Source organism: Papio anubis, chromosome 1, assembly GCF_008728515.1.
Source record: "Papio anubis isolate 15944 chromosome 1, Panubis1.0, whole genome shotgun sequence".
In the NCBI taxonomy this organism is placed as follows: domain Eukaryota; kingdom Metazoa; phylum Chordata; class Mammalia; order Primates; family Cercopithecidae; genus Papio; species Papio anubis.
Window position 1 is genome coordinate 140,148,362 of NC_044976.1, and position 25,467 is coordinate 140,173,828.

The 25,467-nt window shown below is 39.4% G+C and overlaps 1 long non-coding RNA gene across 2 annotated transcripts in view; it reads left to right on the forward strand.

The window, feature by feature from the left end:
• Positions 1-25,175, forward strand: part of LOC110741343 — a 38,191-nt gene extending 13,016 nt beyond the window's left edge. Inside the window, exons 4-7 of one of the 2 annotated variants that reach the window (XR_002517390.2) lie at positions 10,520-10,670; positions 14,100-14,227; positions 19,924-19,995; positions 24,902-25,175. This is a non-coding gene — a long non-coding RNA (uncharacterized LOC110741343). The remainder of the gene's footprint in view (positions 1-10,519; positions 10,671-14,099; positions 14,228-19,923; positions 19,996-24,901) is intronic. The other variant, XR_002517391.2, reaches the window with a different exon arrangement.
• Positions 25,176-25,467: the final 292 nt, after the last annotated feature.

Consider the following 25,467-nt stretch of genomic DNA (forward strand, 5'->3'; position numbering starts at 1 on the left):
AGATCTTCCTCCATCCCTTTATTTTGAGCCTATGTGTGTCTCTGCATGTGAGATGGGTCTCCTGAATACAGCAAACTGATGGGTCTTGACTCTTTATCCAGTTTGCCAGTCTGTGTCTTTTAATTGGATCATTTAGTCCATTTACATTTATGGTTAATATTGTTATGTATGAACTTGATCCTGTCATTATGATATTAACTGGTTATTTTGCTCGTTAGTTGATGCAGTTTCTTCCTAGCATCGATGGTCTTTACATTTTGGCATGTTTTTGCAATGGCTGGTACCAGTTTTTCCTTTCCATGTTTAGTGCTTCCTTCAGGGTCTCTTGTAAGGCAGGTCTGGTGGTGACATAATCTCTAAGCATTTGCTTATCTGTAAAGGATTTTATTTCTCCTTCACTTATGAAACTTAGTTTGGCTGGATATGAAATTCTGGGTTGAAAATTCTTTTCTTTAAGAATATTGAATATTGGCCCCCACTCGCTTCTGGCTTGTAGAGTTTCTGCTGAGAGATCTGCTGTTAGTCTGATGGGCTTCCCTTTGTGTATAACCTGACCTTTCTCTCTGGCTGCCCTTAACATTTTTTCATTCATTTCAACTTTGGTGAATCTGACAATTATGTGTCTTGGAGTTGCTCTTCTTGAGGAGTATCTTTGTGGCATTCTCTGTATTTCCTGAATTTGAAAGTTGGCCTGCCTTGCTAGGATGGGGAGGTTCTCCTGGATGATATCCTGAAGTGTGTTTTCCAACTTGGTTCCCTTTTCCCCCTCACTTTCAGGCACCCCAATCAGATGTAGATTTGTTTTTTTCACATAATCCCATACTTCTTGAAGGCTTTGTTCATTTCTTTTTCCTCTTTTTTCTTTAGACTTCTCTTCTTGCTTCATTTCATTCATTTAATCCTCAATCGCTGATACTCTTTCTTCCAGTTGATCGAGTCGGTTACTGAAGCTTGTGCATTTGTCACGTATTTCTCGTGTCATGGTTTTTATCTCTGTCAGTTCATTTATGGCCTTCTTTGCATTGATTATTCTAGTTATCCATTCTTCCATTCTTTTTTCAAGATTTTTAGTTTCTTTGTGCTGGGTATGTAATTCTTCCTTTAGCTCTGAGAAGTTTGATGGACTGAAGACTTCTTCTCTCAACTCATCAAAGCCATTCTCCACCCAGCTTTGATCCATTGCTGGCGACGAGCTGCGTTCCTTTGGAGAGGGAGATGCACTCTTATTTTTTGAATTTCCAGCTTTTCTGTCCTGCTTTTTCCCCATCTTTGTGGTTTTATCTGCCTTTGGTCTTTGATAATGGTGACATACTGATGGGGTTTTAGTGTGGGTGTCCTTCCTGTTTGTTAGTTTTCCTTCTAACAATCAGGACCCTCAGCTGTAGATCTGTTGGAGATTGCTTGAGGTCCACTCCAGACCCTGTTTGCCTGGGTACCAGCAACAGAGGCTGCAGAAGATAGAATATTGCTGAACAGCGAGTGTACCTGTCTGATTCTTGTTTTGGAAGCTTCGTCTCAGGGGTGTACCCTGCCGTGTGAGGTGTAGTGTGTCAGTCTGCACCTAGTAGGGGAATGTCTCCCAGTTAGGCTACTCAGGGGTCAGGGACCCACTTGATCAGGCAGTCTGTCTGTTCTCAGATCTCAATCTCCGTGTTGGGAGATCCACTGCTCTCTTCAAAGCTGTCAGAGAGGGTCATTTGCGTCTGCAGAGGTTTCTGCTGCTTTTTTTGTTTGTTTGTCTAGCTGTGCCCTGTCCCCAGAGGTGGAGTCTACAGAGACAGGCAGGACTCCTTGAGCTGCTGTGGGCTCCACCTAGTTCAGCGGCTTTGTTTACCTACTTAAGCCTCAGCAATGGTGGGCGGCCCTCCCCCAGCCTCGCTACTGCCTTGCAGTTAGATGGCAGACTGCTGTGCTAGCAAAGAGGGAGGCTCTGCGGGCATGGGACCCTCCTGGCCAGGTGTGGGATATAATCTCCTAGTGTGCCGTTTGCTAAGACCCTTGGTAAAGTGCAGTATTGGGATGGGAGTTACCCGATTTTCCAGGTGTTGTGTGTCTCAGTTCCCCTGGCTAGGAAAAGGGATTCCCTTCCCCCTTGCGCTTCCCAGGTGAGGTGATGCCTCACTCTACTTCAGCTCTCACTGGTCAGGCTGCAACAGCTGACCGGCACCAATTGTCTGGCACTCCCTAGTGAGATGAACCCGGTACCTCAGTTGAAAATGCAGAAATCACCCATCTTCTGTGTCGCTGGCACTGGGAGCTGGAGACTGGAGCTGTTCCTTTTCGGCCATCTTGCTCTGCCCCCCTCTTTAACATTTTTTTATGATGCAAGTTTGCTGGTGATTTATTCTTTCAGCTTGTCTATGCATGGAAAAGGTCTTTACCTTCATTTTGAAATGCATTTTTTTCTAGGTAGAAGTTCTAGTTTAACAAGCTTATATCCCCTTAAAATAATTTTAACTTAATAGTTAAAAAATGTTGCTCTGCTCTCTTCTTGTTTGCATGACTACTGACAAAAATCGGTTGTCATCCTTATCCTTGTTCTCCTGTTCGTCTATCTTTTTTTTCTCTAGCTGCTTTAGACTTTTTCATTTTATCACTTGGTTTAAGTAATTCAATAAAGATTTTATTTTTTGTACCTCTTTCCTGTTTCTTTACTCAAGGGTTGTTGAACTTTTTAGATATGTGGATTTATAGTTTTGCCCTTTATTCTACCAATATCTCACCCAATCATTTCCTTCATAGACTCCAATTACACATCTATTTGGCTGTTTAAAATTATCCTAAGTTAACTGATGTTTGTTCACTTTTTTCAATGTGTCACATTTTGAGAAATTATTATTCCTATGTCTTCAAGTTCACTAATCTTTTCTTTTGCAATAACTAATATGCTATTATTTCCATCCAGTGTGTTTTATCAGACATTGTAATTTTTTGTCTCTAATAGTTCTATTAAGGTCTTTTGTATATCTTTCATGTAGCTAGTTAACATGTTCAATCTTTTCTTATAGCTTCTTGAACATATGGAATAAATTACAACTGTTTAATATTCTTGTCTTCTGATTCTATCATCTGTGTCATTTATGGGTCAGTGTCAATTGATCTATTCTTCTTTCTGTTTTTTTTTTTTTCTTTTTTTTTTGAGACAGAGTCTCACTGTGTCACTGAGTCATCCAGGCTGGAATGCAGTGGTGCGATCTCAGCTCATTGCAACCTCCGCCACCTGGGTTCAAGCAATTCTCCTGCCTTAGCATCCCAAGTAGCTGGGACTATAGGTGCCCACCACCATGCCCGGATAATTTTTTTTTTTTTTGTATTTTTAGTAGAGATGGGATTTCACTATGTTGGCCAGGCTGGTCTTGAACTCCTGACCTTGTGATTCACCTGCCTCGGCCTCCCAAAGTGCTAGGATTACAGGCATGAGCTACTGCGCCTGGTCAATTGATCTGTTTTTCTGTCCATTATTGCTTCTTTGAATGCCTGGTAATTTTTGGTTGGATGTCAGGTTTTTAAAAAAAATTTTATTTGGTATTATTTATTTTTATATTATTATAGTTATTCTAGGGAGTTTTGTCCTGGGAGGTGGTTAAGTCACTTGAAAACAGTTTGATCCCCTTGGATTTTGTTTTTAAGCTTTATTAAGCTGGACCAGGGCTGCATTTTAGTTTCGTATTTTGAGAAGGAATTTTGCTCTTGTCGCCCAGGCTGGAGGGCAGTGGCATGATCTCCGCTCACTGCAACCTCCTCCTCCCAGATTCAAGCGATTCTCCTGCCTTAGCCTCCCGAGTAGCTGGGATTACAGGTGGCTGCCACCAAGCCCAGCTAATTTTTGTAATTTTCTTTAGTAAAAACGGGGTTTCGTCATGTTGGTCAGGCTGGTCTCAAACTCCTGACCTCAGGTGACCCCCACTCCTCAGTCTCCCAAAGTGCTGGGATTTCAGGCATGAGCCACCGCGCTTGGCCTGCATTTTAGTTTAAGGTTAATTTTTCTCACTACTGAGGTAAGACCATTGTTAGTACTTTAATCAATGCTTCCTAAAGTATGCTTTCCTCTAATTATTAGGGACAATATATCCAACCCCATGTGAGTTTAGGCACTATTTCTCCTAATCTTTTGCAGTAACTCTTTCTCTAGCCATGGGCAGTTTCTTTATATTCATGTGCAGGTCAGTATTCAGCAGAGTTCTCCTGGAATACCCTCTCCAGATCTCTGGGGTTCTCCTTCCCGGAAGCTCTGTCCTGTACTTTCTTTCTCACTGTAAACTATAGCTTTGTTGACATCCCTGAGGTTTCAGCTCTAAGACTTTTAATCAAAGAGAATGCAGAGCTCTGCCTAGGTTCCCCTTGTCTGTGTCATTTCCTGAAGCTTACCCAGTCAGCAAGCCAGAGTAGTCATTGGGTTTCTCTCACTTGTTTCCCATCTTAGCTGTGTTTAATTAAACTGAATTTGTCTTAAAGATGCCTCTATACTTTGAATTCCTACATAGTGAACTACAACCTAACTTAGTATGTAAACAAACTGCAACCTAACTTAGTATGTAAACAATAAGAACCAACTTAAGAGTGTGTTCTTATAACAAGTACCTGAGTTTCAGCTAATCGCAGGCTGCTAACTGAGCAGACCATGGCCATGTAAGGCAAATGCTGAGCTGTAACCAATCAAGTTGTTTCAGTAAGTCCTTTTTCTGTCAGAAAATACTACCTGCCCACCTTGCTGGGTGCAGATCTCTGAATCTTTCTCAGTTAAAGGTGCTGCCTGTTTCATTAATCATTATTTGTGCAAATAAACTTCGCTAAATTTAATATGTCTAAAGCTTTTTTCTTTTAACAGTTATCATGATCCTTCATTGTCTGAGACCATTTTTTTTGAATGACACTGTTCCGTATATTTTTTCACTTTTTACTTGTTTCATTCAGGAGGATAAATCTACTCCCTGTTACTTCATATTTTCCAGAAGTTCAGGATATATTTTGTGTTTAAAGTTTCCTAAGTGTTTCTTACTGTAATCAATTACAGAGGCAGCATGCCTATAAAATAAAATGGAATGAATTGATAAATATATGTTGATATGGATTCAACTATCAGAAAAAAAAACTTTGTCAGAGTCACTTATTCCCAATGTAAGAGGGCGAGTGCTTCAGAATCTTTTGAGAGAGGGGAGGCAAAGGGAGTCTTCTTGAACTCTGATCAATTCAGTATTAGGCAACTTTTGCTTTATAATTGCTTTTCATCTTATAAAGTAGTATCTTTCACACATGAGAAGGGTTTCTTAGTATGACAGTATATTCACTTCCTTAAGATTAGCTGTCTCTGACCATTTTGGCACCAGGCCCAGTTTCATGGAAGACAATTTTTCCATGGATGGTGGACGGGAGTAACTTCAGGATGAAACTGTCACACTTCAGATTATCAGGCATTAGTTAGATTCTCATAAGGGGCCCGCAATCTAGATCCCTTGCATGCACAGTTCACAATAGGGTTTCCACCCGTCTGAGAAACTAATATTGCCACTGATCTGACAGGAGGCCGAGATCAGGTGGTAATGCTCACTCACCTGCTGCTCACCTGCTGCTGGGCGGCCTGATTCCTAACAGGACATGGACCGGTACCCATCCATGGCCTGAGGGTTAGGGACCCCTGCTTTAGATAACAAACCAGAGGCTGAGTATGCTTTTCTCATTCATGGAGGGAAAAAAAGGACCACATTTCAAAACAATTCTCAGGTATCTATCCCCACCTTCTTTCTTCCTCTGCCTTGGGATTCATAGGTGGTAAGAACTTTCCATTAACATATATTTGGTATAAGATAATAAAATGATTCCGGGTTGCTCTTTGTTAATGGGTGAAAACCAAATATTCAGCATTCATAATCTGAGTCAGAGGCAACAACTTTACCAACAGAGGTAAAGTTGTTATCATAAGATGATAAGATTCTAGACAGGGAAGCTATTGGTGGACTAAAAGCAGCAGAATGAATAAAAAAGATATGACAAAGCACACTGTCCCAAGAACTGATCATTGGAGTTTAACTGGGTATTATTTTTAATGAAAGGAAGGAGGCAGAAATGCCTAGGACCTGGGCTCTGGGTGATAGGGAAGAATATGGGGACTCTGAACAGAATCGAAGAAGGTGGAAGGTAAGATGACTTAATATGTACTGTGTGCTCATCTCAGCAATTTCAAAGCCATATAAATGACCTTCAATTCATCTTCTTAGCAGAAGTCAGCAAACACTGACTGATCCCCTATTGCATGTAGAACCCTTGGAAGAATTACTATAGGAAAGGCAATGATATACAAAACAAGGCCCCTACCCTGAGAAAGTTAGAATAGAGCTGAAAGTACTTGTCCAGTAAGACAGCTGGGGCACATTCCAAACTGGCATATTTATAATAAGTTAATACTGAAAAATAAACAGGCCCATGAACATTCCAGGTACTTTACCTCATTTAATTTTCATGGTTACTCTATGAGGTGGCTGTTAACATTATGCCCATTTTACAAATGAAGCTGCGATGCATATAGTGTAACTAACTTACCTACTAACATGTAGCTAGTAGTGGAAGAGCCAGGATTCAAACCCAAAGAGTCTGACTTTGAGGCCTTACCTCTTACATAGTCATTGCCTATCACAAAGGGATATCAGAAATAATATTTTACTCTTCAAGATGAGGACTTTGATTGTGTTAAGTTGTAATAAGCATTCTTGCTTATGTCTTATGTCCTCTCTTAAATGAATTTCTCTGGCCCAGAAAATGTCCAGTTAGAAGGGAAGTCCTTGGGCAGCTGCAGCAAACTAGGAAAGCTCAATGGGTTCTTTGAGAGGGTGCCCATATGTGTACGACTCCTCTGTCAAAAAATAAGTCCCATGGGAGAGTCTGTTTTATGCTTCATAGTACTCCCATTATTTAGAATAGTGCCTGGCACATAGTAGCTGCTTAGTAAACACTCCTTCAATCAAATGAGTGACTTTGGAGAAGCTAGTCTGGGTTGAAGAAAATTCAAAACAACTCTGCCCGTGCTGGCTTCCCTTTTCTCCCCAAAGTCTCCATCACATGTCCTCCATCTGGGATCCTGGTCTATTGAAGAGTTGCACAATACAGAAATGTATTAGTTTGCAGGAGAACTAGTTTTTTCTCATACATAAGGCCACCTAGGGTCACTCAGTGTGGCCTCACATTGCCCTGAGGTTGGCCCTGCCCCAGGCACAGTGAAGACAGCCTTGCTGAGTTGCTGGAAGCACTGGAAATAGCAGCCGTAATTCTTGGACCTGAGCCCATCCTAATCCCTCCCCATTGGATCAAATGTCCCGGTAGAGAACAAATAAGACAGCTCCAATAAGCCCAAGTACTGCCTTAAAATTCACACACTTGGCCTGATTATTTGCTTCCTGCTTCACAAAAAAAAGTTTTCTGTAGACAAAATGACAAATTTTACTCTTGCCACCCTTGCTACAAATGTCCCTATGTAGGTAAACCATCAGATTTTCAGTCGTTTTCAACTGCCTTGCCCAAAAGAATATATAAATTCATAGAAGACCAGGACTCTGGCTATGAAACCCATTCTCCCACATCATACATACGGAAGCATTTAATAAGTGCTTAATGGTGATAATAATTTACATTTTGGCATGGACCTAAGAGGATGCTACTGTAGAAACTGCTGAGCAGAATTGATTCCCTCACACATATAACAGTTTGGCAGCCAGGGAGGGAAGGAGTGGTGTGCCCGGGAGCCAGGAGTCACAAGCTCAGAGAAAAGGTTTATCTTTGTACCTGGCCACTGATGACCACAGAAATTATGGATAAAATAACTGCATCTCCTTGTATTGCAGATGCAAAAGTCTTTTCAGTTAAATATTTTCTTTTACATCAATACCACAAAATAGCCTATCATATAGACCCAGGCAGGTAGTAATTGGAATTCTAGTGTATGAAGAATCAGGTTGTTTACTTAATGGTACATTTAAAAAAATCAACCTAACCTCGCTATTTAGACTTGCCACACTGTTAAAATTTTTAGAATATTTATTTAATGTTATCATTCAGCCATTTATTCGGAGAACAAGTCTCTATTAATAAATTGTTCTGTGGTTTATGCTTTGAGAGACATGTAAGATGTAGAATCTAAGGTTCCTGGACTTAAATTTATAACCAGCACAGACCGAGTGAAAGATACACTCTGGGATTCATATGTGTAAACCACAAATAGACAATAATTAAAGAGTAGTATTATATTTATTATAAACCAAGGTTAAATGGTTTATTTAGATAAATTCAGACATTCTGATGGAATGCATTTTTTCCAAAGATGTGCATAAATTTAACCCATGTCTAACCCATCACTCAACTGCATGCTGTTCAAAGACATCACTAACCTGAGTGTGATTTAGGACCTCATGCACAAAGCAGCTACTATACTCCAGATGTTCAGGAATTCACTGACTCCTGATGAAATGAGATGGTTGTTTTCCCTCCTTCCCTTCTTTCCTACTTCCCTTCTCCACTTTTATGGTGAACCTACTTGCTATGAAGCGCTATGGTTGGTAATAGGAATTCAAAGACAAATAAATGTCCCCTGCCCTCCTTGAGCTGATGATTGAGTACAAAAAACTTAGAACTAAAAATATAACTGCAATATGCGGTAAGTAGGGCTGAGATTTGAATCAACTATCTTGGTGTTTGAGGGAGAAAAGTTTATTTGTTTTAAGAAATACACTGTGGTTGCAACTTTTTTTTTTTTTTTTTTTTTTTTTTTTTTTGAGACAGAGTTGCCCAGGCTACAGTGCAGTGGCATAATCTCGACTTGCTACAACCTCCACCTCCAGGGCTCAAGCAATTCTCCTACTTCAGCCTCCTGGGTAGCTGGGACTACAGGCACCTGCCACCACACCTGGTTAATTTTGTATTTTTAATAGAGACGGAGTTTCACCATGTTGGCCAGTCTGGTCTCAAACTCCTGATCTCAGGCCCGCCTCGGCCTCCCAAAGTGCTGAGACTCCAGGCGTGAGCCACCACACCCAGCCAGTGGTTGTGTGTTTCAAGGAAAGGGTTGCATAGCCAGTATGATTGCTGATCAGTCCTTAACTAAGTGAATGGTAGAGGCAACAGGTGCTCTTAATGACTAATAATATCAGGGCGCCTTACATAGTAATGGAATACAAAAGAGACAGTGCTATATTATTATAAATCTCCTTCTTTTCAAAATAACTTTTTTGAAATATAACTCATATACCATGTATTTCATCCATTTAAAGTGTAAAGTTCAATAGTTTTTACTTTATTCACAGTATTGTACAATCATACTCATCATCAACTTTAGAACATTTTTATCATCTAAAAAGAAACCCCTTATTCTAGCTATTGCTCCCTTATTTGCTTATCTACTTTCTGTCTCTAAATATTTCTCTGCTTTGGAAGATTCAGATCAATACAATCTTAAAATGTTTGGTATTTTATGACTGCTTTCTTTCACTTAGGATAGATAATGTTCTCAAGTTTCATTCACGTTAATGTAGCATCTAACATCATTTCCTTTATGTAGTCAAATATAATATCCTCTGTATATGTGCACCACATTTTGTTTATTCTTTCACTGGTTGATGAATATTGGGCTTTTTCCACTTAAATCTACTTCTGACCTTGACCCTGGTTGGGAGAATCAAGCAAGAAATAAAACCAGTTAGGCCATGGCCTTGCATTAGAAATTCTGTCACTGGCTAAGGAGCTGCAAAGTCTTCCAACCCAGGAGAGAAGAAACACACTGCATATTGTATCACCTTCTAAAACAGAAAGAAAACATCCAAGAATCTCCAAGAAGTACTACAAAGTAATTCATTAACCAAAAAGCCACTTGAAGATTTTTAGTTTCTATCTCTTTTCAAGGTCGCAGTATGTGTTAAGGATGAGGAAAGAAGGAGTAGAGATTAAAAGCTAAAAGAGAATCTTTTAATAATCCCCCTATTCGTGATATGAAGCCTACTGTTACTATCATACTCAACAGTTCTCCCCAGGGGTCACAGGGGGCCCCCACTTGGGGATCAATACTAAGTAGTGGAGACTGAACTAGCTATCGCTAAAGATGGAGGGGATTTGGCTTCAACTCCTGCTGCAGTCCTCCTTAGCTGTGTGTCCTTGGACATGTGACCTACTAACCTATGCTTTGGGTTTCTCATTAGGTAAGTGGACTACTGTTACACAGTCTGCATGTTTTGCTAGGATAATACATATGAAAGCTCTCTGTAAAGGACAGGCTATAAAAATATCAACAAGTGTTATCAGCTCCAAATTTTCTGAAATTATTACATTTCTTCTCTGGGCTCACGCATGCAAGAAAGACTATCATTTAATAAAGGTATAAATGAGAGTTCAAAAGGTTTCTAATAGCTCTTTAAAATCTGTTGTGATTGGACCCTCAAGTAAGCAAATCAAGTGGGCCTCTAATGTGTACCACAGTCTTCTACAGTTTGGAGGAAGCTTACAAGAACATCTGTTTTTTCTCTATATCCATTCAATTTACAAGCCTGAGGACTCCCAGAAAAGAACAAGCTGTAGGATGCATGAACTCATTTTCTAGACGTAAACAATCTTCAAAGGGATAAGAAGCCTTTTAGTTTTGGAAATAATCAAAGAAAATAGAAGAAAGAACCTCCTGTCTTAGCCTGTGAATGAAGGTATTTATCATGAGGTCTTAAACAAGATAAATTGTCCTAGTTAATTTCAATTTCATTAGAACTTCACAATCTAAGCTGTATTAGAAAGATCACTTGGCTTTATAAAATGAAAATGGCCACCTTGCTTCTCCCTTCCACAGAGGGTAAGCGTGTACTATTTTAGGGAAACTAGAGAAGCACTTGTACAATTTCTCAGGGAATCTTGGCACATCTGTGTAACCATTGAAGGCTAGAACCAGAATATGGCACAGCAGTAATATAGTTCATGTCTCCAAACCACTCCCCACCCACCACATATCCCATACTATTTCATAGAAGAGGCAACTATGGACTGATGAAGTGGCTCATCCAATATTACACAGATAAGTTAGTAGGAGACTTAGAACTTGAAATCTGGTCTTCTGATTCTCTATCAAAAGCCCTTTTAACTAAATTATCTTTATTGACCGATTCAAGCTAAGTAACCAAGAGTCATCTCAAATGTTGTGTTTCTCTTGTAATTCATATTTTAGAGTCTATGAATCATGTATTCCATTCCCCCATATCTTAGATGAAGCAATTAAGGATTGGAAACATTAAGAAATTCTTCAAAGTCATATCATACACATAGAGACTGATGAGCTAGGAACTAGGAACAGAACAGAACCAATCTCTCTTTTTGTTTCCTTTTTTTTTTTCTTTCAGTATTTGTTCCATCACAGTGCCATTTTCTCTCCTAAATCTTTTAGCCATTTCAGAGTGATTGAAACTTTCTATGTTTTCAGGGTGTGACTAGGGCCTATGGTCTCCCCAAAGGAAGATAACAAACACTAGAATGCCATGCTGGAATCACTTTTGCTTCTTTACTCGCACTTGAAGAAGTGCAATATGGGCTTTGACATTAGGCATCTTCAGGCTTTTCTGTGATGTTATTTATGAATGCATAGGACTGAAAATGCAGTTAAAAGATCTCCTTGAATGTTAAACAAATCAATTCGGGTAACTGATATATCTTCCCTTTCTAGATTTTAACTTGAGGGCAGAAAGGAGGTAAAATCCATACCTAACACATTTTGGACTTATTGAATGAATGCACTCCTCTGGACAAAACCACATCCTAGTTCTAGTCCATGTGATATGATGCTTTGTAAAAAATGCTTTCAATAGAAATATGCAACATTGGTACCTGAAAACCTAGGATAATACATACCAATTTAACAAACTAAATTGCCTAATCTCTTCTCTTTTTCAATGAGCTCGTCCAGTTCGAATTTAATGGAAGAACATCAGTGATGAAAAATGAATGAGTTCTTAAAAGTTTATTCAGTTTGATTAATATAGGCAAGATAACTTAAAAACAAAGCAAAATCTCTCCAATCACTTTGGCTTCTGGGGTCATCATTTTTTCCTTCTCTGGTAAAACTTAGCCCTATGTTTTAAATTTATTGATCTTCCTCAGTCTAGCTGTAGCTCTCTCTCTCTTCCCTCAGCACCCTCTGCATACTTCTACCCCAGGACTTCCACGTGCTTTACTTGCTCATCTCTCCAACTATGGTCAGACCTTGAGAGCAGGGATTTAGTTTTGTTCATTTATCCATTTTCTGTTCTTATCACACAAAGAGATGGCTTGGGATCAGCAGATATTTATTGATTGGATAAATGTCTGTATAAACAAGTGAATAAATAAATATCACCAATTATAATAACAAATAGGAAATGACTATCAATGTATTCTAGTTGCTAGAATATGAACAGAAGTACATATTTATGCCTACTTATGGTAGCTCATTCTCAAATCATAACCCACAAAATCCAAATCTCATAAGAAGCCCAAAACAAAAAAGGCCAGAAAAAAATACTGTAACATAGCATTCAGTTTTCATCAAACTTTAGAAATACAAACTCTCCATCATTTGGTGAATCAGAGACAGATAATGGTCCAATCTCAGCCAAACAGAGCTATTAAAAACACAAACAAGTGAACTGCATGGACATTCCAATTTTCCTTGTGATTCCAATTAAGATCACATCAATTAAATACACTTATGATTTTGTATCGTGGAGTTCTTGACAATTGCCTAAAATTCAAGTTGACATTTTCTCCCTTCTCTGATAAGGAAGGAACATGATTGCATCACATTGATTGCATATTTAGCTCTCAAAGCAGCTGCACAAACATTATAAGAATATAGCAAAAAAAAAAAAAATGTGTAGAGGCTAGCATCAAAACGCATTTTTGAGCATGTTATGGGCGGTTGATTCTAACTGAGAGATGACTCAGAAATATGGATCCAGCAGAGAAGTGGGCACTGAGGGAGAGAATGGGATGATTGTAAATCCCCCCACCCCTACACATACCAAATCCTAACATCAGAGTCTTTGTTCATAGAACCTTAAATGAACTTTCCTAGTGACAGGTAGTGACGGAATCACCACTTCAAGCAGAATGAACACATTTCTCCAGTGCCAGGCTGCCCAGGGCATCGTCTCTGGAAGGAGTGTGAGTAGGGTTGGGCAATTGCCTGTTAAACATCTCTGGGAGAGAGGTCAGATTTCCACCGTTGCTGTCTTCTTACCCTTCAGAAGAACTCACAAAAGGCCCAAATGATCTTTAAAATAGCCTAGCACAACTTCCTAGTGATGGCGATCACAAACGGTAACCTAGGTTCATCTATCTGCCTGTGTATTAACAAGTGATAAGAGCTTCAGCTATGGAGCCAGAATATCAGAGTGAAAATGCTGGCTCTGCCTCAATCTAAATGGAATGACCTTGAGTAAGTTACTTCACCTCTCTGTGCTTTGTTTCCTCCTTTATAAAATGGAGAAGAGAATTCTAACTGTCATAGAGTTGATTTGAAAGTTAAACACAATAAGGTACATAAAGTATTTCAGGAGTATAGTTGTTCCTCAATAAAAGATAGTTGTGATCATTACTGCTTTCACATGTTGTTGTGGCTATTATTCTGTTATCAAATAGATCTATGCATTTTCTGTTTGAGGAGCGCTCTTAAAAAATGAAACCTGTCCCCAGTCTGCAATCTTCCCTTCTTCCTAATAATGCTTCTAAGAGATGCCCCAGAATTGTAGGTAAGGCTAACAGTAGTCCCCTGTATAAGCCAATAAAATGCATTTTCTCAGATGAATAAATGTCGGTTGGGTTCCTAGATAAATACACAGAATTTGCCTTAAAGTGCCCATATGGTGACTAAAAATGGTACACCCATAGTGATAAAATGATACATCGCTATAAATACCCAGTATAGAATTTCAGCTACGTTTTGGTTTAAATAGACTTTTGGGAACTAGTTCACAAACCTGCATAATATTATTATTTTGGATTGCAGGTAAAAATTGATTTGTACAGGAACTTTTGGGGGTATGCTTTGTCTTTGTGTGTTGTATCTCATGCAGCAAGGTGGGTAGGATAAAGAGAATATCTCTATTTTACAGAATGGGAGGCACCTAAGATCAAGAGATCCTGTCCCTATGGCAGAACTTCAGGGATAGACACAATACCAGTGTTCCAGGTCCAGACAAGATCTCTCTCAGCTCTCAGCCCTGAGATAAGGGAGGTTCAGGTACACCCTTCTTTCATTGCTCTTCTAGAATGCCCTCCCCGCATCTACCCCATTCTCTCTGCTACACCTTGTTTCTGCTGCCCTTCAAAATGTAGTCCAAGAAAAAAACAAAGAGACAAAAAGAAAAATGAAAGGAAAGCCAGTGCAATGTTAGCTGTGGTTTTCTCTGTGAGACTGGGTTCCTGGTATGCTCATTTTCTTCTTTGTGCTCCTCTATATAATCCAATTTTTTTGGAATAAACATGTTACAGGATATAGTAAGTACATCATTATTTTTTAAACTGTTTTACAAATGCAGCTGAAATTCAACCATTTCATAAAGTCTTTCTGAATTAGCTCCATTCATCTCTAATCACTCCATTCATTCAGAGCTGATGGATGCGGCTCTTGACAATTTGTACATACTCTTCCTTTCTATTTCTATTCCTTTCCTTTCTCCCTCCCTCTCTTTCTCATTCTCTTTCTTTCTTTCCCTTAAATTCCTATTATATAACAGCCTCTGTGCCAAGAAATTTAAAAATCACAGTAGTGGTAATGAAAATATTCTAATCGTTAAAAATTCAAACAATACCAAGGTTCATAGAGTAAAAGTTACGTTAAAATATTCTTCTTCCTTTATTTTTAAATCCCATTCTACTCTACCTATATATTGTAATGATTAGTTTGGTACATAATTTTAAATCTTTCATATGTAAATACATATGTGTATATGTTACGTATTTGTATGTATGTATGTTGTTTTGTTTTTGTTTGTTTTAAACAAATAAACTGGGGAAACCGTCTTCTTCCTGCAAAACAATTGTAATTACTACCTTGGGATGTTAGGGTTTGACTCTGAGCGAAGGGCATGCAGGTTAAAAGGACCAGCAAGCATGTCCTTTTCTGAAGGCCACGGGTGATCATGACCTTTACGCAGCCTCAGCCCCAGCACTGGTCTCACCATTTGGACACACGTACAGTAGTAGCACAAACAGGCCGTTGGCTGTTGAGCTTACTAACGACAGGTGCAAGTGCCACGTATCACATGTGCCCTCTAAAAATAGGGCTGAGAAAGAAAGGGTCTCATACCTAGACCTCTCAGTGGCATATAATAAAATGTTCACCCTGTGAACACTTAGTGGAATGAACACTATTTTAACATAATATTGCCCGTGTCCATACTGACAGTTGTATTGAGCTCTTTAAAAAATCTGCTAGTTACATGGACCAAAATGTTATTTAAGGATCTCTTAAGCAGCTTTAGTCATCAGAAATCTCCTAAAGAAAAAAAAAAAAAAAGGTGAAAAGACTGAACGTGTTTGGCAGGATGAGATCTGGTTCTTTCAATTTTCTAAGGCAAATTCTGCCTGGGGCCTCTCCTCTCCTATCAGCCTTCGTTGGTTGTGACCTTTCCTTCATTTGTGAAACTTCTGCAAACATAAGGAATTTTTGCTGACTGTTTTGATAATTCTGATGAAAGAAAACACTAGACTGTCATTTCCTTCATCCCATTTTCAAGAGGAAAAAAGAACCCCAGCATCACTCAATATTCCTACGTAAGGAATCTGCACATATACCCTCTGTATCTAAAGTAAAACCTGAATTATTTTTTTAAAGAATAAAATATTCTCTCTCTCTCTCTTTTTTTAAAGAATGTTTCTATAGGAGTTGATTTGGGGAAATAAATTCTAAAGCCAGAACAACTAAACAAGGAGAAGTCATAGTTCCCCTCTAGACTGAGGAAAGTACCTTATCTTGGTGTGTTCAAGGAGAACATAAGTTCGGATAACTCAAAAAATGCTGATGTTGTTCATTTAGCAACCATTTAGACTGATCACTTGCCATATTGTTAGGCTCTGCTGCATTAGGCAGCATGGAAAGGGTTCCCCCATCATCTTTAACTTAGAGTGATGGCAAGTCCTACATAAAGGGATTATACAGGTGGTATTTTCCCTTGTACACACTCCAGATCTCTCTGCTTTGATAATCTAATTCATAACTGACATGATATTATGACAAGCAGAATTATTTTTACTGCTAAATGAAAGCATGGAAAAGAGTCACAATTAGGCAGAACAGCAGCTGGATATTTGATTATCTATTAAAAATTACAAAGAGTAGAACAGCAATATTTAAGAAAAATGTCACTAATCATTTCCAATGCCTGGTGTATGTATATATGTCTTAATCTTTTAGTAGAGTGGTTAGTTGCTTCTCCATGAAAGGGTGCTTCTTTTTCCTTTTCTTTTCTCTCTCTTTTTTTTCTTTTTCTTTTCTTTCTTTCTTCTTTTTATTTTTTTAGAAAGAGTCTCGCTCTGTCTCCAGGCTGGAGGGCAATGGCCGATCTCGGCTCACTGCAACCTCCACCTCCCGGGTTCAAGCGATTCTCCTGCCTCAGTCTCCCAAGTAGCTGGTACTACAGGCGCTCGCCACCATGCCCAGCTAATGTTTGTATTTTTAGTAGAGACGGGGTTTCACCATTTTGACCAGGATGGTTTCGCTCTCGACTTTGTGATCGACCCGCCTCAGCCTTCCAAAGTGCTGGGATTACAGGGGTGAACTCCCATGTCCAGCCAAGGCTGCTTCTTTATACTGGTTTGTTTGGAGGAGAAAGCGATCTAGCTAGTTGAGAAGCAAGTAGATTTAGATTGCAAGAAGCTGGAATTGTCTGGAGTAGCGTGAAAAAGACAGATTTTAGACATGAGCCACAATATAAATTACCTATGAAAAATTTCCCAATAATTCAGACCCACTTCTGCTCTACCTCATCTGAATTCTACCATATTGGTGGTATTCTGCACTGCTTTGTGATTTTTTTTTTTTTTTTTCTAGTTGTTACATGTGTTTATGCCTGGTCTCCTCAGTTTATGAGTTTTTTAAGGGCAGGCACTGTAACTGTCTAAATTTTGATGATCTCTTATTGGGTCTTTAGTAAATCCTTTTAGATTGAGCTTGGCAAGCAGTTGCTAAGAACGCCAGTAATCGGCCTTGCATGTGTGCACTCGATGTCTGAGTATGTGCACACATCCTCGCCCTCACTGTGACACCGTGACGCTAGCCCGTCTCTTCCACAGCTGCTTCCTACCCCATGGTAGGTCAGTGACTCCTTGATGAGAGAGCATTCATTGCCTGTGGATCTGCCTACACCCTATCTAGTCCATGACCTGTGCCTCCAAACATTCCAATTCACCGTCCAAGTCACAATTAGTTCCCTGACGGGGGAGTTTTCCCCGGCCGGAAGCACAGGGACTTGGGCCCACATTCCTGGATGCCGCGATTATTACTCGGCATCTGTACAGGGAACGTGGGTGTCTGGAACATCTGGGCTGCCTTTGGACCAAAACGTCTGGGTCATGTGCCCAGCTTCCCTCTTGTGACCTTCCCAAGGGGGCATGGCAGGTCGGCAGGGAACTGAAACTATTTTTGAGAAGGCCACTGGCAGAGGTCGCCTCATCCACTGCCCAAGTACCCCACATTCTCGGTTCTCTACGCCAAGAGTTTGTGGAGGTATTGAAATGGGAGTAAGGGAGGAGCAAGGCCAAAGGAGAGGAGGAAGAGTACGCAAACTGGCCCGGTAGGCGTGGGGAGCCAGGGCGCCCTATTCTTGATCTTGACACCGGCTCTGGATGTTTTCAGAGGAGCCCTTGCTGGGTCCTATGCCTTAGCTGGCCTCTGTAACATGGATTGGAGCAACTTTTTTTTTTTTTTTTTTTGTCCCTAGCTAGCTGGAATTGGGAAGACCGTTAAAACAATATTAAATTGCACAAGTAGGAGTGCTTCCTTCGGTTACAAAATTGCTAAAAATGTATTCGATATACAGGAGACTTTCAGTTGCATGGTTCTTTATCGTAGGTTTTGGCAGAGAGTATTTATGAATTACCCACTTAATTTGTGTAGCGTTAACTTAAATTAGCAGGAGGCTATTATCTGAGGCTTTGTCTGAACTTTGAGTTCCTAGGTAACAAATCACAGCCTAACTTAGTATGTCAGACAAATCAAAACCTAACTAGAAGTATATTTTTTGTAACAAATAGCTGGGTTTCAGCCAACGCAAACAGCTGAGCTTCTGCCAATCACAGGCAGCCAGTGCATCGCACCAAACCTAAATAAGGCAAATGTTTGTGATTTCTGATACAGCCAATCCAGTGATTTCTGTTCTTTGCCTCTGTGTTCAGCCAAACAAGCTCGCTGCTCACACTGTCTGGGTAGAGCCCTCTGAACCTCTTTTGGTTCTGAGTGATGCCCAATTCATTAACCATTCTTTGCTCAAATAAACTCTGCATGAATTTATTTAATAATGTTCAAAGAAAATTAATACATTTAATTTACGTAAAGTATTTATTTTAACAAAGATTATTAAAATATCTTGAATTACATTTTTATTTATTAATTATATTGAAACAACAATCCTGAGAAAAATATATTCCAATCCTTGTTTTATAGAAACTGAGGCATAGAAAGGTGAAGTGACCTACCCAGAAAAGATTCATGGTGAGAGCAGGACCTGATCCAGGAAGAGACAGCAGTGCTTTCTCTTTGGGTTATTTTGTTTTTTGAGGTCTTAAACCCATTTTAATTTCAGACGGTTGTCAGTTACTGCTCATAAAATCTGTCTTTCCTCTCCTCTGAGTACATGTAAGACTACATTGCCTGTTCCTCCCATCCCCATCTCAAGGCTTACTCTCAAGGTTGAGTGAGCTTTGAGAGTAGTTCTAGATAGACTAGAGGCCATCAAGAGCAAGTGCAGAATTTACTGAGTTCACTCTGCTAGCTACCCGAGCAAGTTCCTTCAGATTCTTAAGGCTCCCCATCAACCTGAAAGCAAAAAATAAATCTTTGTTTTTTTAAAAGCCACTGAGAATTTTGAAGTTGTTAGTTGCTGCAGCGTAACCTATTTTGACTGATGCAGGATCACAGAAATGAATTTAAAAGTTATACATCATAATAACATTAGAGCTTTTTAATTAGAAAGAGCCCAAGAGATAATTTTGCACGAAGGAGGTTGAGGGCCAGGTTTTCTGGTTGGGTTCTTTCTACCTTCATATACTTTGAGTGCATTTTGTCCAACTAAATCCTAGTTTGACAATGTCTCTTGAAGACATTACCAGGTGGTCTTTGAGTTATCCATCTGATTATCTACTGGGATACCTCTAGTAATGGAAAACCTGTCATACTCGGAAAACATTTTCTTTTATTTTTTTTCAGCAGTCAGTGATTAAAAAGTTATTCTTTAAGCGAAGTCAACATTTTTCTGTAATGTATATTTAATTGTCCCTATTCTTTTCTCCAGAGCCACAGAGAACAAGTGTCATTCTCTTTTTATGTAATCCTTTTGAATAATTTAAACAACATGAACTCTCTAAGTTCAGCTTCTCCATGTTTAACACTCTCTAGTTCTTTCAGTCATTCCTTACATTGAATTATTCTGAGGTCCTTTATTATGTTATCTTTCTTACCAGGACAGGTTGAGTCTTTCAATGTACTATTAATAACAGTGTACCTGGAAGTACAATGTGTTATTGAAAGTGTGCTCTAACCCATGCAAAATAAAATGACACTATTATGTTTGCAGTGTTCTGTTTCCTTCAACCCTAAATTTAACAATAACAAAATCCATGAATTTTAGATCCGGATTCTTTCAGTACCGTATTAGCTACATTCTTAACTTGATGCCATTCACCAGTTTTAATACCATGCTATTTCTGAACTCATTACAGTCCATAATATAAAGTTTAACTGGACACTGGTCAGTTGGAGTTCTGAGGAGCACCAATGAAGACATCAGTCTGGTAATAAAGATCCTTTGGGTTTAGTCATTAAGCATTTGTATTTTCTTCCAGCTGTGTTATCGTTCAGTTGCACTGCTCTATCCAATACACTATGAAATCCTTGACAAATTACAGACACATGATTACTTTATTCCCCTAACCTACCAATCTAGTGATAACCTGTCACCAAAGAACATATGGTTAACTTGTTATGCTCTGCTTTTACTAAACCCATACTTGCTACTAGTGACCACTTCTCCATTTCTAAGCACACACAACTTGTTTTAGAATCCTACTTGGGATTACTAATGTGCTTATTGGTTTATCTACATCTTTCTCCTTTGGAAATATGCCATCCTTTACCCAAAATGTCTCCTATTCTCCATGTTTTCTTGAAGAAAACAGATCTTGACTTGGCAGCATTATTAATATATAACCCCTGAGTATCCTGAGATGACATTTGTTACAATCAATAGCTATAAACACACTGAGAGCAGCATACTCTCTTACATTTTTTAAAATTTATTTTGGTGAATATTTGTTCTATTTGTTTTTGTCTGAAAAATCATCCCCCTAACTGAAAACAGATGTGAATTAGGAGTTTAAGATTAGGAGTTTAAAATCTAATGAATTAAATTACCTAAGGGCTCCCCATTTTAGGGGGCTTATGAATTTGCGTGCAAATTTTTGTGCATTTTTACTATAACATACATTGCTTCTCTCCTCTTTTTTTATCCCTTCACCACCCAACATTCCCTTTTTCTCCCCACTTGCTTCCTCCTAAACGCTTTGCCATCTTTGGTTATACAGCTTTATCAGATTTTCAAAGCGATCTATGACCCTCTAATATGTTAAAGGAAAAGAGAAAATGTCTCTTATCTTTATCCCTGGTGTTTAGCAGTAGAATTCTCAGTATGTAGTGGGATACTCAATACATTTTGGTTAACTGACTAATGTTAGTTCCCTCTTAATGTTGTTCCCTCTTTTCCAGTAAAAGAAACCATAGTGTTCTCATTCTTATTCATGCTCCAAATGTATGTTAAAAAGAGTCCTTTTTCTTCCTTGAGTTCTTTTTAAGCTTTAGCTTTTCTGACATTATGCCTGCCTGCATGTTGTACTCCTTTTTAAAGATAAAATCCATAGTTTTTATGATTTTCTTTTTTTTTTTTTTTAGAAGGAGTCTCTCTGTGTCGCTCAGGCTGGAGTGCAGTGGCCGGATCTCAGCTCACTGCAAGCTCCACCTCCTGGGTTCACGCCATTCTCCTGCCTCAGCCTCCCGAGTAACTGGGACTACAGGCGCCCGCCACCTCGCCCGGCTAGTTTTTTGTATTTTCTAGTAGACACGGGGTTTCACCAGGTTAGCCAGGATGGTCTTGATCTCTTGACCTTGCGATCTGCCCACCTCAGCCTCCCAAAGTGCTGGGATTACAGGCTTGAGCCACCTCGCTCGGCCGCTTTTATGATCTTTTTATCTTTGTTTGCATGAGTTCACATTGATTTATCTAATTAAAATAATTCTTCCCTTTCCTCATGGGATGAACTTTATGCATAGTTAAGAACCCATGGGTGGCCTTTAATGATGTGGCACTCAGCTCTTCCTTCCAGAAAACCTGTGGCAAGGAGCATAGTGACTGACAGTGTCCTGGCTGCTATTCCTTCAGGTCCACTTCTGTGGAGATTCCCTCAGGCTGCTCCCAGGCAATGCCTGAAATGGTGAGGTTATTAGGAAAATAGTGGGGATTCAAGAGCCAGGTCATTCTAGCCCAATGCTGGATAGGTAATTTCTCTTCAGGGATGGCCCATTGACTTGGTAGAAATTTTCTCAAAGCCACCCTATGCAGTTATCGTAGTATAGTCTAGCTTGGTAACTCCACTCAGTAGGGTCAATTTGTCCCTTCCTTGTTTCTCAGATATAATGAAGGGTGATTAAATGGAAGAAAGGAGGTCAGAGATCCAGGCCTAGCTTGTCAATCAATTCCTTTCTGATCTTTGGCTTTCGAGGTTCTTGCCAGAGAGAATAGAGTGACCAAAGCCAGAGCCATTTCCAGTATCTGAGCCATCTCATTTTGGGGGAATCTAGGGAGTGATGACCCTTTCTTTTGCCCTGGGATGTTACCCTCCAGCAAAATTGTAAAAATTGTTTCTCGAGGTGATAAAATCTACCATTCTCCCATATCATTATGTCTTTTTATATCCCTATCCTAGGTCTACTTGGGGAAAATGTTCAAACCTCAACAGGTGTTTTGAAAGAACCAGACATTAAGGATTTTTTTTGTTTTTATATAGATAGCTTTTTAAACATGTTCTTGGACGAGAAGCCAGCTTCAAGCATTGCATAAGATGGGACCAGTTAGCAGATGTCAAACACCAGTGCTGGTCAGTGAACACAGGATCCTCTTTTCTAGGATGGTTAGTTTCCAAATGATGTGGCAAGCAGGGTCAAACAATGAAAATATAAAAGAAAACAAAAAATCCAAACCACTCTCTTTCGAAAAGGCAGGTTCTTTGATTTCTCCATCTGACCACTGAAGCACTGATAGTTAAAGGGAAAGTAGTGACAAAATATAAAAGCCAATATTGGGGAAAATAGTTTCAAAAAAACAAACTATTATAGAACTTATTGCCAGGTGTGGCTGTTGTGAGGCCATTGATGTGCGAAAGACTCCAAAATGCAGGTGATCATTTTAAATCTTTTTAATTGTGAAATCCAACTTCTTGTTCCATACTTATACAAATATCTGTAACGAGTAAGCATGATGGGGCAAGTTTTGTAGTCTAAGAAATCATCTTCTATAAAAGCAGAAGCTGCTGATGACCTGGCCTCCCTCTACAAATTTTCTATTTGTCCTGGTTTTAGGGACAAAATGCCCTTCTGGTCTTCACATATGGGTTTACAGAATAGATCTACATCTATAAATAAACCAACTACTTTATGTAACTTCTCCCTCAACTTGCTTCTTGGAGATAAGTGGATTATAACTCTTTTTGCAGGACTTTGGATAAATACCAAGGAAGAGCGGACATTTCAAAGCATATATTTTAAGATCTGCTCAGTTAAATAAGATAGCAAAGCAGATTTCATTTCCTCATCAAAGAAGCTCCTCCTGTATACCTAGTGTTATTATAAATCAGAAGGAACACACATGGTTACCTAGAATTACACAAGCCATGTAAACATATCAGCTATCTCTGCATTTCTGTAATGCTTCTAATATTTAGAACATTTTCATGATCTACAACCTAAGGCACTGACTTCTCTACACTTAATTTTCTTTCTGGAAGAGCAAGCATGGCTTACATTTAGACTAATCATAAACTGAAGGTTTAAGAAGAATATAATTTTTATGTCTATATGAGGATAGAAGAATCTACTGTATGTGTTTGTTGGGGAATGAGGGGGTGGCTACAAATGTGTTTGAATGAATTATCTCAAAAACAATCAGAGAGCAGCACATAAGTAAGTGTGCCATAATAAGAGTAAGAAGCAAAAGTAAGGAGAGCTGGGAGCTCCTGTTCCTGGGTGTTGTCACCATCCACCTTTTTCACTCCTTGCTGTCATTTCTTTTAGCTTTTGGGTTGAATGTCAGTTATCTAGGAAATCTTCCCTAACTAACCTTGCCCCATGGTGATTGCTCTCTTCCACTTCTATTTAGGGCTTATTAAAGCTTATTAAAGCTTTGGTACTGGATTGTCACATGCTTGTTCAATGGGTATTTTTGCACCAGTTGTTTTGGGTAGGTAATGGTGGTGATGGTGTTGGAGTGGTGGTAATGGTGATGTTTTTCTGATCAATAAGAATTTAGGAGAAAACAACCCCAAAACTCTTTGTGAGTAGGAACCTTGTGGCCTATTTCTCTTGCCACTCTTTTCTTCTCTTTTCTTCATCCTTCATGTTTAATATTTAATAGGTATAAAATAAGGAACAGGTCACTGGGTAAACACATTACCTGCCAGGAACATGTTCCAACATTTTTCTCTAAGTCCTTCTACTCAATGAGAGGTCCGAGGACCAATAACATGGACATTACCTAAGGAGCTTCCTAAAAATGCAGGCTCTGAGGCCCCACCCCAGGACTGAACTATAAGTTATATTATCAGGAAATCCCTGGGTGATTCATATGCACCTTACAATTGGGGAAGCACTGTTTTAAAAAACACTCATATTTCATCTCCACTTCTAGCACCTACTTAAATATACCACTTCATTGATGATTACCCATAGTATCTTGAATTATTACACAACTTTTCATCACAGTGGGCTTTGTAAAGTCATGCAGAACTTAGTGTATTTCATACGCTTCATGCTGCCTTGGGCCATTCCATAGTGCTTCATGTATGTTCTTCTTATATCCTCAAGCTGACTGTAAGTTCCTTGAAAGCAGTTTCTATTTTTTTTGTGTCTCTACATCTTCTTGGCGCTATGTCCATTGCAATACTCACTAATTATTGATAGCTAATATTTGAGAACTATGTGTTAGATATTTTGCCATGTACTTCCATGCATTATCTCATTGCATATTCAAAATAACTCTATACAGTAGTTACTGTTCTTTCTTCACAGTATAATGATAAAATAGAGCTTTAGGGAAGGTAGTATATCTTCGAGCTGGGACTCAAATCCATGTCCATTTGACTCAGGAGCCTGACCTTTTAGCCACTGTGTGATACTCCTCACAGAACGTTGGTAAGGAAACAAAACTATGCTTCTGGAGGTGAACAAACATGTTTTGTGTTAACCTGATACATTGGAAACAAGAGCTGCTTTCTTCTGGCCTAGATGCTATCCTGATAAAAATAGCTCTCAAATAAGGAAAAGCAACCTTCTCCTCTACCATCTCCACAATCTTTTCCACATCCCTCCTGTCTCAAGCTTCTCTCTCTTTCTGTATGTATTAACCCCCTGCTCCCATCTTCTCTCTCTTTTCAGTGAAGACCCTTGTCCATGTCCAATCCTTGCTAGATGGTCTTATCAGTGATTCTCCCTGATGTCTCAGCCCTCTGAGGAAAGCATTTGGATCTGGCCTGGCCGAGGGGCATCGCATGAGGAGCTTTTTCAGGTCACAGGCTGTCTGGGCTTTCTCCGCCTGAGTGGATGTGTTTGCAAAGTGGATGAGTGACCTTTCATTCCCGGACACCCAGAGGGCCAATCAGTCTGTTCTTGCTCCACTGAGAAAACTGAATAAAGTGTTTGCCTCTTGAAATGAGAGTAAAGCATAAATAACTGTAAAAATAAACAAGCCCCAACCCCCTCAAAGCTCAAACACAGTTGAAGCACTTTGTGTTTTAAGGCACCCTGAGTCTGGCAGATGAAGAAACCTTTTCTCGTATTTCCTCCCGCAATGTGAAAAATCACTTCACTGGAAAAGATCTCCGCCAGGCCAGAAAGCATGTGCACCCCAGCCACACGCTGCACCCCTGGCATGTTCTCTTCTCTTGGAAGTGCTGGGGCCAGCGTTTCCACTCGGGTGGCTGGCAGGATGCTTATGTAAATCG